The sequence below is a fragment of the Rhinopithecus bieti genome, unplaced genomic scaffold (genome assembly GCF_001698545.2).
Source record: "Rhinopithecus bieti isolate Rb0 unplaced genomic scaffold, ASM169854v2 scaffold_19482, whole genome shotgun sequence".
Taxonomy (NCBI): domain Eukaryota; kingdom Metazoa; phylum Chordata; class Mammalia; order Primates; family Cercopithecidae; genus Rhinopithecus; species Rhinopithecus bieti.
Genome location: NW_016809768.1, coordinates 3,557,326 through 3,568,050, shown reverse-complemented (window position 1 = coordinate 3,568,050; position 10,725 = coordinate 3,557,326). Strand labels below are relative to the sequence as shown.

At 43.3% G+C, this 10,725-nt stretch overlaps 1 pseudogene; it reads right to left on the bottom strand.

Moving 5' to 3' along the window:
• Positions 1-8,708: 8,708 nt before the first annotated feature.
• Positions 8,709-9,030, bottom strand: LOC108540963 (10 kDa heat shock protein, mitochondrial pseudogene; annotated as a pseudogene).
• Positions 9,031-10,725: the final 1,695 nt, after the last annotated feature.

Sequence of the window (10,725 nt, the reverse complement as noted above, 5' to 3'; positions counted from 1 at the left end):
GTCAAGGTAATAAAATCTGCAGTGATAAAATAGCTATTAGAAGTTTAGGAAAATATCATCTTGGAGTCGAAGAATGAGGATGGACTAGGCTAAATAGTGTCCTGACAAATACCTGTCCACCTAGAACCTCAGAAAGTGACCTTATTTGGAAATAGGCTCTTTGCGTATGTCATTCTCACAGATGAAGTTCTCCTGGATTTAGGGTGAGTCCTAAATCCAGTGACTGGCATCCTTATAAGAAGACCACATGAAGCCACAGGGAGGCATGGAGAGGACACCATGTGACCATGGAGACAGAGACTGGAGTGCAACGTCTAGGACCCAAAGAGAGCCAAGGAATTCTGGCACCACCAGAAGCCAGGAGAGAGCTGGAACATTCTCTCAGAGCTTCCGGAAGGAACCTAGCCTACCCACACCTTGATTTTGGACTTCTGGCCTTCAGAACTCTGGGAGAAGAGCTTCTGCTGCTTGCAGATACCCACTTTGCGGTCATTTGTTAAAGCAGTCCCAGGACAGGAAGCCACAGCGTAGCCACAGGCTTGGGCTGGGTTCCAGGGCAGCACTGACTCCCTCCTCACTTGACCTTGTATCACAGCAAAGCCCACAGCCAGGAAGAGAGGGTCAGACTGCAACGGCTCTCACTTCTGAGCATCATAACGAAAGCCAAAGACAGCACCATTTACCTAAATCAGACAGCCTACAGAATCTTCCAGTCTGAAATAAGAAATGGCACGCGTTTTAGCCATGGGAATTACAGGGCAGGGGAGATCCTTCCCCTTAACTAGTCAGTGGTTGAAATTTCTTTTGCAGCAGAAATTTTAAGTGGTAGCTTGAATGTTTGATGTTTGCAGCATTAGAATGCCCTAGTCTCCACTTACCGATTTAAAGAGTTAACAGAAATCCTTACAGGAACAGCAGTAGGATCGTGACTCCCGAGAGCAGCTTCCTGACACCCCCACCCCAGCACCCCTGGGTCCAGTCACCATTCAGATACATCTTTTGATGGGCTGCAAGGAAAAGAACAGTGTCAGAGGACAAGGCCAGTTTACATACAACTAACTGAAGCCCTTTGATGAGCTCCCCTCTCATCTCCAATCTAACCCATCTCTGCAAATAAAAGCTATCACCATCAGATCTGGGTGTGCCATTCTTCCAGTTGGGTACACAAGAGGGTGGGAGTTCAGGGGGGTTGGAATTCTTCTTTTCAAAAACCTGATAAGCTTTTCTGAAACAGCAGCCTTCCCGAAGCTTCTGCTTAGAGCGTATTAATCCTCTATTGAGAGCTGATAATGAGATGTATTTTGCTTTCTTTTCTTTAAATGGATAAAAGGATAATGCTTTTCTTTCCTTTCTTTCTTTTTTTTTTTTTTTTTTTTCCTTTTCTTGGCCTCCAGTGTCTATGCAAGTTATTTTTCGGTCCATTAAAATGAATCATTGTTTATCATGTTGGTTTTCACATTGCACAAAAGGATGAACAATGGACTTTTCTTTGTTAAAAGATGGGGGCTTCTCTTCTCGGGCAATCGTGTTCAGAAGATAAGACTTTCTCAGAGTTCCACACACTTCTTTCTTTTCACACATGTGTTACGTTTCTTTTCTGACTGAAGTCTCCAAAACAAACCTTATGGCTGCTGGTGAAACAGATCACATGTTACTACCGTACAAGAGAGACCAAATCACAGTGGCTGCTTTTGTTTTTAATTGCGACCACCTCGGATGGGTCCTGAGTGCTGAGCCAAAGCTCTGTTTACCTTTCTTTTTTTTTTTCTTTAATCTTTTCAAAATTCCTTTGAGGCAGGTAGGGGTAAACCCTCAACTCACTGAGGAAATTCATGTTGTTGAAGAGGATTAATAGAGAAGGGGTGGGAAAAGGAAAGTCTCAGGGGTGTTTTTGGGCCTCATTAAAAGGTCACAAAGCCCTCTGTGTTCTCTCCCTCCAAGGGTCTAAACCTGAATGTCTTTTATCTGCTTCATCAAGCAATGCACGTCTAATCGGGCCGTGAGGGCGCTCCATGTAGCTCCTGAGCACTTGAAATGGGGCTAGTGGGAATTGAGAAGTTCTGTAAGTAGAAATAGGTTTAGTACAAATAAATAAACTGATTAAAAATATCATCAATAACATTTTAAAACTGATGATAACTTGCCATGCACCTTATTTGTGTATTTGCTTGTTGATTGATTGCCCGACTTGCCCTTCTGGGACCCAGACTGCTAGAAAACATGTCTCCCTAAGTACCGCCAGGAATGCTAATCCCATGACATTCCACAGGAAACAAAAGGCGCTGGGGTCAAACTGAGAAAAACTGCAGCAGAGTTCCACTGGGGATTTGAAAAGACCTGAGCGTATAAAAGGCTCCCGAGCCCTGCAATAAAGACAGGCATCTAACTTTGTTAATATGTTAATATGCCATTTCAGAAATCCATGACCACAGGACTCCTGCCCCCTCTGACTTTTTTAATGCTGGCCTACTACCAATTAACCTCTCAAGAAACTGCCATTCAGGACTTGAATAGCTGCAATGGAAAGAGAAAAATGGGGCAAAGCTTTGGACCCACAGTCCAAAGGGAAGGACTCCTTTTAATCCAATGGGTTATAGCAAGAGCATGTTGAGGACTCATAACTGGGAACTGCAATAGCAGGTGTATTTTTGTTTTGTTTTGTTTTGTTTTTTTGAGACAGAGTCTTGCTCTGTGGCCCAGGCTGAGTGTAGTGGCGTGATCCCGGCTCACTGCAACCTTCATCTCCTGGTTCAAGCGATTCTCCTGCCTCAACCTCCCAAGCAGCTGGAATTACGGGCGCCTGCCACCATGTCCAGCTAATTTTTGTATTTTAGTAGAGACGGGGTTTCACCACGTTGGCCAGGCTGGTCTTGAACTCCTGACCTCAAGCGATCCACTCGCCTCGGCCTCCCAAAGTGCTGGTATTACAGGCATGAGCCACCATGCCTGGGATTGCAATATCCTTTTTAATCTTACAAACATGTGACCGTGCCTGGAGGACCCAGTTGCAGGGACACACACTTCAACGCGGTCCAATCTCCTTGCCTGCACATTCAGTCCTTTTAAAGCAGCTTGAAACCAATGAAATAAGTGCTTTAACAATAAAGAGTGAAGAGGAGGTCAGGAGGTCAGGAGGTCAGGAAATCGAGACCATCCTGGCTAATACGGTGAAACCCTGTCTGTACTAAAAAAAATAATTACAAAAAATTAGCTGGGCGTTGTGGCGGGTGCCTGTAGTCCTAGCTATTCGGGGAGGCTGAGGCAGGAGAATGGCATGAACCCGGGTGGAGCTTGCAGTGAGCCAAGATCGCGCCACTGCACTCCAGCGTGGTCGACACAGCCAAGACTCCGTCTCAAAAACAAACAAACAAACAAAAAAAACGAGTGAAGAGAAGAATAGAGTTTTGTGTTGAAGATCATTTTGTTGGTTAAGTATCTTTCTCAACACACAAGCCATAGGCTGTGTAAGTGGAGATGAACATCTCATTCGTCTCATACTGAATCTTCAGCCCAAAACTTTGCGGTCTGGAGTGACAGGGGCGTGAAGGTTGGGTACACTTCCATCTTCAGGGCAGTGGGAGGGAAGGTGGCTGACAATGCAGCTGAGGAGGACACGCTGAATTTGGTGAGGGCAAGCAGGTGCCAGGTGCCGTGACTGATTTCTGAGCCCAGGATGCTCTGCCGGCCTTTCCCACATCCCCAGAGAAGACCTGAAGGTGGAGTTCTTGTCTTTTCAGTGCCTGGCTAAGAGGGAGGTGAGTCTTGGGGGAGAAAGTTGGTGCACTTTGGGTGAAGGAATGGAAACTTACTCTGTTTGAATTCCTTTTCATAGCCTGATGTTTGCTTGGGTTTTGAGAACAGAAACCAAAAGACACAACTCACACCCCTTGCCCAAAACTGGTTTTGTATGTGGTAAGTTTAATTCTTGAAAGAGAGAGAATAAAAGTACATTTTATAGGATTCATTTTTACCTTTCTAATGCATATGTACATGTATATTTGAGAAAAAATTCCTCTAGTTGACTTTTTACTTGCCGAAGATCTGAACAGGATTGAAAGATGAAAGACCACCATGATTCTCTTTGACAAACATGCACACACGTGAGCTCACTGCTCCTGCATGTCTCATTCATTATGCTAATTGGCTTTGGGCAGACTCTCACAAACATGTCTTTAGGAGGTCCCTAGTGTAATTCTCAGTCGCTTAATTACATAGACTCGTCTTTGGAGTCTGAATAAAATAGGTGAATGAATTTTCCTCCTGCAAACACTGCACTCAGGCACCTGCTATTGGCTGCATGATATGTTAAAGCTCACCACCCCGCCCAGATAAACCCCAAATAAACTGACTAGTTTATTTTAATGGTGCCATCATCTGCAACCCCATGTTCATGCCTTCACATTATCTAAGACTTGGGCACTCAATGGACTTCGGACTTCTAGTTTTTCTTTCTTTCCTCAGAAAGGTTCTCCACGTGGCCATTTTTAGGGGTGGCTCAGCAGCACCCAGTCTCACAGGGCTGCCTCAGTCTCCAGGTCCTAGCTTTTTGCATCTGCATGCCATTGCAGCCACCATTGTTCATGGCCAAACTGTGAAACTCATAATGGATTGAATGGCACTAGTGCCGGTGTTCTGCTCATTCTTTACAGATAACACCAACCACAGGGGAAGCAGAATCTAATTAGCTCTTATGTGGTGCAGTCAACAGCAAGAGGGCAGAGCCCTGGTGGTCCCTATATTGGGTTCCCCTGTTAAGAGCTTGCAGGGAAGACCAGCTGAAATTCTTGAATCACTTCATGCTATTGTCTTGACATTTGCTGTGACCTGCTAACAGCCTGTAGAGCAGGGTCCCTGTCTTGTTCTGGTTTTCCTTAAGCCTAATTGGGCTCCTTGCATGGATTTGGGTGTCCTTGGTATCTAGATCATTGCTGGGACCTGACTCAAAATCCTGGAAGAAAGGTCTTTGGCTGTCACCTCTTCCTGGGCTCTGTTGTTCTTCAGGTAAACACAGTTGGGAGCAGAATGAAGGTGGGGATGGAGAACCAAACAGCCTGTTAAGTGATGACTTTCGTGCTGTGCTTTTCAGCTATCTGGGGACCCAAGTGTTCATTCCAAAGGGATCAATTGAAAAATTTAATCTCAGCGTTTACAAATCAAACTCAAAATACAAGGATATTCCGGCCCTAAGAAAGCTAGCTCCTCAAATCCTAACTCATAAGAAAACTATGTGCACTAGGATGAGGGTGAACTTATCTCTTGTGATTCACAGTATTTGCCTGAGAACTGAACCAGCCTTCAGCTGGAGCTCACTCAAAGGTTGAACTACAGATGGAAGCTTGGGGGATGATTATAAAATCACGACATACAGTGCTTAATGTTCCCAAGAGGGCATTTAATCCCCCTTAATGGATCAATCGCTCTTATTCTTCTTGAATAATTTTTCTACTCCTAGAACCAGGTCTGATCCATTACCTAGAATCAGAATGTTCTCTACCTTTGGCAAAGCTAGTGGCAAAGTCTTACTGCTACTTTTTGTTTTGGCTGTAGACTCAATGTCAGCTGCTTCTTATTTCATTTCATGAATCAGCAAATATCTTTGTGTGTGTGTGTGTGTCTGTGTGTGTGCGTATGTGTGTGTGTGAGAGAGAGAGAGACAGATTGTAGGCTTTATTGATGCACTTGTAACTGGAACTCTCTTCTCACCTCTTAGACCTCAGCTCTCTGCAGAGAGACCCCTTAAGTAACTGACCAAAAATAACCAGCCCTGTTACTCACTACCACGCCTGTTTTTTTTTTTTTTTCTCATCATGAGCCATGATGAACTTGTTTGCCTGCTCCTTTTCTACCTCAACCTTCTTGAAGACAGAGATCTGCTTTCTTTTTTTTTTTCTTTTTTGAGACAGAGTCTTGCTCTGTCGCCCAGGCTGGAGTGCAGTGGCACCATCTCGGTTCACTGCAACCTCTGCCTCCTGGGTTTCAAGCAATTCTCCGGCCTCAGCCTCCCGAGTAGCTGAGACTATAGGCACCTGCCACCATGCCTGGTTAATTGTTTTTTTTGTATTTTTAGTAGAGACCAGGTTTCACCATGTTGACCAGGCTGGTCTGGAACTCCTGACCTTAGGTGATCCACCTGCCTTGGCCTCCCAAAGTGCTAGGATTACAGGCATCAGCCACTGTGCCTGGCCGAGGTCTGCTTTCTTTATTTTATGTTTAATCCATGTCCAATACAGTGCCTGGCCTAACTCAAAAGCTATTTATTGAATGCACAAAATGTGTACATGAGACATTTCACAAGAAAAGTGGCTTGGTAGGATTTGGTAAATGAAGAGGCTAGATCTATGAAAGTTCTCACCCAATCACAGTGATATCCTCAGAGACACGACGCTAGGGAAAGATTGGGAGAATTTCTTCAGGAATGTGAGGAATTTTGTAGATATTTGGCATCTCTGCCCTCATGGTGAGTAGCCAGAAAGAAACAGACCCATAGGAGACAGGGAACAAGAACATAGAGAAGATAGCCAGGATTGAGAAAGTGGCCAGTGAAGCCACAAGAGCAGGTGCATTTTCACAGGGGCAGAGAGTAAAAACTAACAACCAAGGGTGTGGGCAAATGCCAAGACAGCCTCAAGAAAAACAGGCAAGAGCCAAGCCCTGGGTAAGTAGCACGTCAGGCCTCGGCTTCGGGGACAGGGGTAAGCCTGTCAGAGCCCCTGCATGGCTTTCAGACTACACAGACTTTAACCCAGCAGCTTACCCTCACCCCAAATCTTTACAAATCACCTAAGAGCTAGAAGGAGCCTATAGCGTATTTTGTCCAACACTCTTATTTTGTAAATGAAAAACAATGAGTTAGAATGGGACCTGGTTATTGACAGAGGCTGGTCTACCATCTAACTGTGCCTTCTCTTCCAGCATTTCCTCCACTTCCCATGTGTCTAGAACTTTGAATTAAAACAACTGACTGGGCACGGTGGCTCATGCCTGTAATCCCAGCACTTTGGGAGACCAAGGTGGGCAGATCATGAGGTCAAAAGATCAAAACCATCCTGGCCAACATGATGAAACCCTGTCTCTACTAAAAATACAAAAAATTAGCTGGTCGTGGTGGCACGTGCCTGTAGTCCCAGCTACTCGGGAGGCTGAGGCAGGAGAATCGCTGAAACCTGTGAGGCGGAGGTTGCAGTGAGCCAAGATCGCGCCACTGCACGCTAGCCTGGCAAAAGAGCGAGACTCCACTTCAAAACAAAAACAAAAACAAACCATATTCTAAGTATTTCAAACATCTGTCTATTGTCTGTAGGATTCACTTCTCTCTGGTTTCCTAGCAGAGAGAGAAAATAGTCAAATCAGAACGATAGCCAATTATTCCAATACTGAAACCACATTTTGAAGAGTTCACTGAACTAAATGAAGGACCTAAGCTGGTTTATTCACTATAAGCAGACTTCACACATGAAAAATGGGATGTTTTCTGGATGACTGACACTGAATTCAACTTGGACAGTGAGCGAGCATCCAGGAGAGCTAGTTACCTTGGTTTTAATAAACCCCAGAGACCGGACTTCCAGTCCTGTCTACTCAGTAGAATCAATTAAAGTTAGTTTTCCCTAGCTACAAATATCTACAAATGTTAGATAAAATAGGACGTTTATTTAAAATACATAGTTGAATTAACAAAGACACAGACCCTCAGATGCTAGAAACAAAGAGACCATTAAAAGCCATACCAATATAGTGTGTGTCAAAGGTATAGTCATCAGGGCGTAGAGCAGGGAGTTATTTGACCCAGAAATAGAGTTTTAAGTCAGCACCCACATGAAGACAGGAAAGGAGGTTTGGCGTAGAGTCGGAACGGAGACCTTTACATAAAGCTGAGGTCTTTGAAACTCACCACCTTCAATGAAGAGGAAACAAAACCAACCCATCGATGTGCCGCTACCCAGAGCTCAGAAAAGAAAAAAAAAAAAAGTCCAAATTTAAATTACTTGTATGGGGCAGAAAACTCTAAGTTAAGCTTGTAACATATAAATTGGCCCTGGGTTGATAATACCCCTGTAGCAATTCAAGATATTGAGGTAATAAAATTATCTTGAAAGATTAAACAATAAGTATGTTTGAAGTTATGAAAGTGATTTCAAAGAAGAAATAGAAAATGTAAGGAAGAACAACACGTAATGAAAACAGGACAGATTGACAAAAAGAACACCTAGAAGCATGAGGGATAGTTTGAATTGAGGATAGATTGAATAGATTTAGCTACGCTCTCTACTTTTTGTCATTAGTTATCATTAGTTTATTATAAAAGACAGATATGGAAATTATTTACATGACGAAAGATTTTAGAACTTCAGTGGAATGGGCAGCTTCACGTTGATGTCATTTAATAGTGACTTATTTCAGTCTATACACTTTCCAAGAGTGCACCATCTCTTTTTTATGTATTTATTTTTTTGAGCAAGAGTTTCTCACTCTGTCACCCAGGATGGAGTGCAATGGCATGATCTCGGCTCACTGCAACCTCCGCCTCCTGGGATCAAGTCATTCTCCCGTCTCAGCCTCCTGGGTAGCTGGGGTTACAGGCATGCACCACCATACTTGGCTAATTTTTATATTTTTAGTAGAGACAGGGTTTCACCATGTTGGCCAGGCTGGTCTCGAACTCCTGACCTCAGGTGATCCTCCCGCCTTGGCCTCCCAAAGTGTTGGGATTACTGGCGTGAGCCACCGTGCCCAGCCAGAATGTCACCATCTCTAAATGAGAAATAATCCTTGTCATCTGGAACTACTTTGGTGCCTCCATATTCTGGAAGAAGAACTTTATCTCCAACTCTCATGCTAACTGGTTGAATCTCTCCACCCTTTCTTTCCTTTAAAACCTGATCCAACAGCTACGACTATTGCTTGCAATACTTTTCCTTGAGATTTTTCTGGAAGTATAATGCCCCCTTTGGTTACAGTTATGGTGGCACTCCTTTCAACAGATACTCCATCAAAGAGTAGAAGAAACTTTCTAAACGCTTGTGCTGCCATAACTGCCTCTGCTGCAGACTCATACTTTGCTCTTCTGCAGCACCACAAGGAGAGAACCCTCTATTTTTAATTTATAATGACATCCTCCTTTGTTTTTTTTTTGGTTCCATAAAGGGTCTCATTAAAAAGAAAACAACAACAAAAAAAACAGTGAAATGTTGAACTTTTAAAAAAAATTTTTACTTTAAGTTCTGGGATGCCTGTGCAGAATGTGCAGGTTTGTTACATAGGTATACATGTGCCATTGTGGTTTCCTGAGCCTATTAACCTGTCATCTAGGTTTTAAGCCCCACATACATTAGGTATGTGTCCTAATGCTCTCCCACCCTTTGCCCCCCACCCCGCGACAGGCCCTGGTGTGTGATGTTCCCCTCTCTATGTTCATGTGTTCTCATTGTTCAACTCGCACTTATGAGGGTGTTGAACGTTTTACAAGGTTGAATAATGTTCCTTTAAAATTTATGTCTACCTGGGACTTCAAAAGTGGCCTTTGCACACAGGATCTTTGCAGATGTAATCAAGCAAAGATGAGGTCATATTGGATTAGGGTGGTCCCCATCTAATGACTGGTGTCCTTATAAGGAGACCATGTGAAGACACAGAAATGCAGAAATACAGAAATATGGAACACAAATCCACATGATGACAGAGGCAGAGAGGGGAGCAATACAGTTGCAAGCCAAGAAATGCCAAGGACTGGTGGTATAGGGGTCAAGGGAACTTTCCTTCCACCCTCTGAAGATGTGATGATTTGAGTCTCTGAAATAAATGTCACAGCAGATAGATTAACAGGAGAAAAGGCACACAAATTTATTACATGCATAAGGCCAGGGAGTCCCACAAAATATGAGACTCAAAGAAGGGCCAGGTGGTTGAAGCTTAGGTAGCATTTTAAGCTACGGAAAGAAATGGGGGCTTGGGGCTTCCGGTGGGGGTAGTTGGCAACAGGTTATGGAAGGTAAGGAGAGGAAATATTTAATATATTGTAAATTACAGGTTGTCTTGTTAGGTGGTTATCTCTCAGGTGGCTGCCCTGAGAAAAAAAGGGAACACTGTTGCAATCTCTGGGCTCTGTCTGGGCTGCTAATATGATCTTTCCTAGACCTGTCTTTAGGCTGATAAGAAGACCTCAGAGAAAGCTTCTGCTTGCATCTGCCTGTTGGTTTACTGATGTAGATAGATGTAAATTTCTTTTACAAAAGGACAGCTTTTTAGAGCTATTTCTGTGTCTGCAGCTTCTCTGAATAGCTATCTAGATATATGCCAAAAAAGTATATTTTGGGGTGGCATATTTTGGTCTCCCACACTGGCAACCGCCAAAAGCCCGGATTCTTCCTTAGAGATTCAGAGGCAGCATGATCCTGCAGACACCTTGATTTTAGATGTTCAGCCTTCAAAACTGAGAGAAGTGACTTTCTGTTGCTTTAATCAACTCAGTTTGTCGTAATCTGTTACGGCAGCTCTAGAAAACTAATACAAACATATATTCAATAAAAATTCAGACGGAGGAAACAGAGAGGTTTCAAGCAAGGCAATATTTGAAGAACATAGAAGTGAGAATTTTCCGAGTTAGACAAAAGACAAGATTCATCAAATTTCAAGTCGTCAAATTCAGCAAATAAAATATGAAATTTCCAGTCAAATTTGAATTTTAGTTAAGCAAAAAATATATATATATATATCTATTTTTTTTTT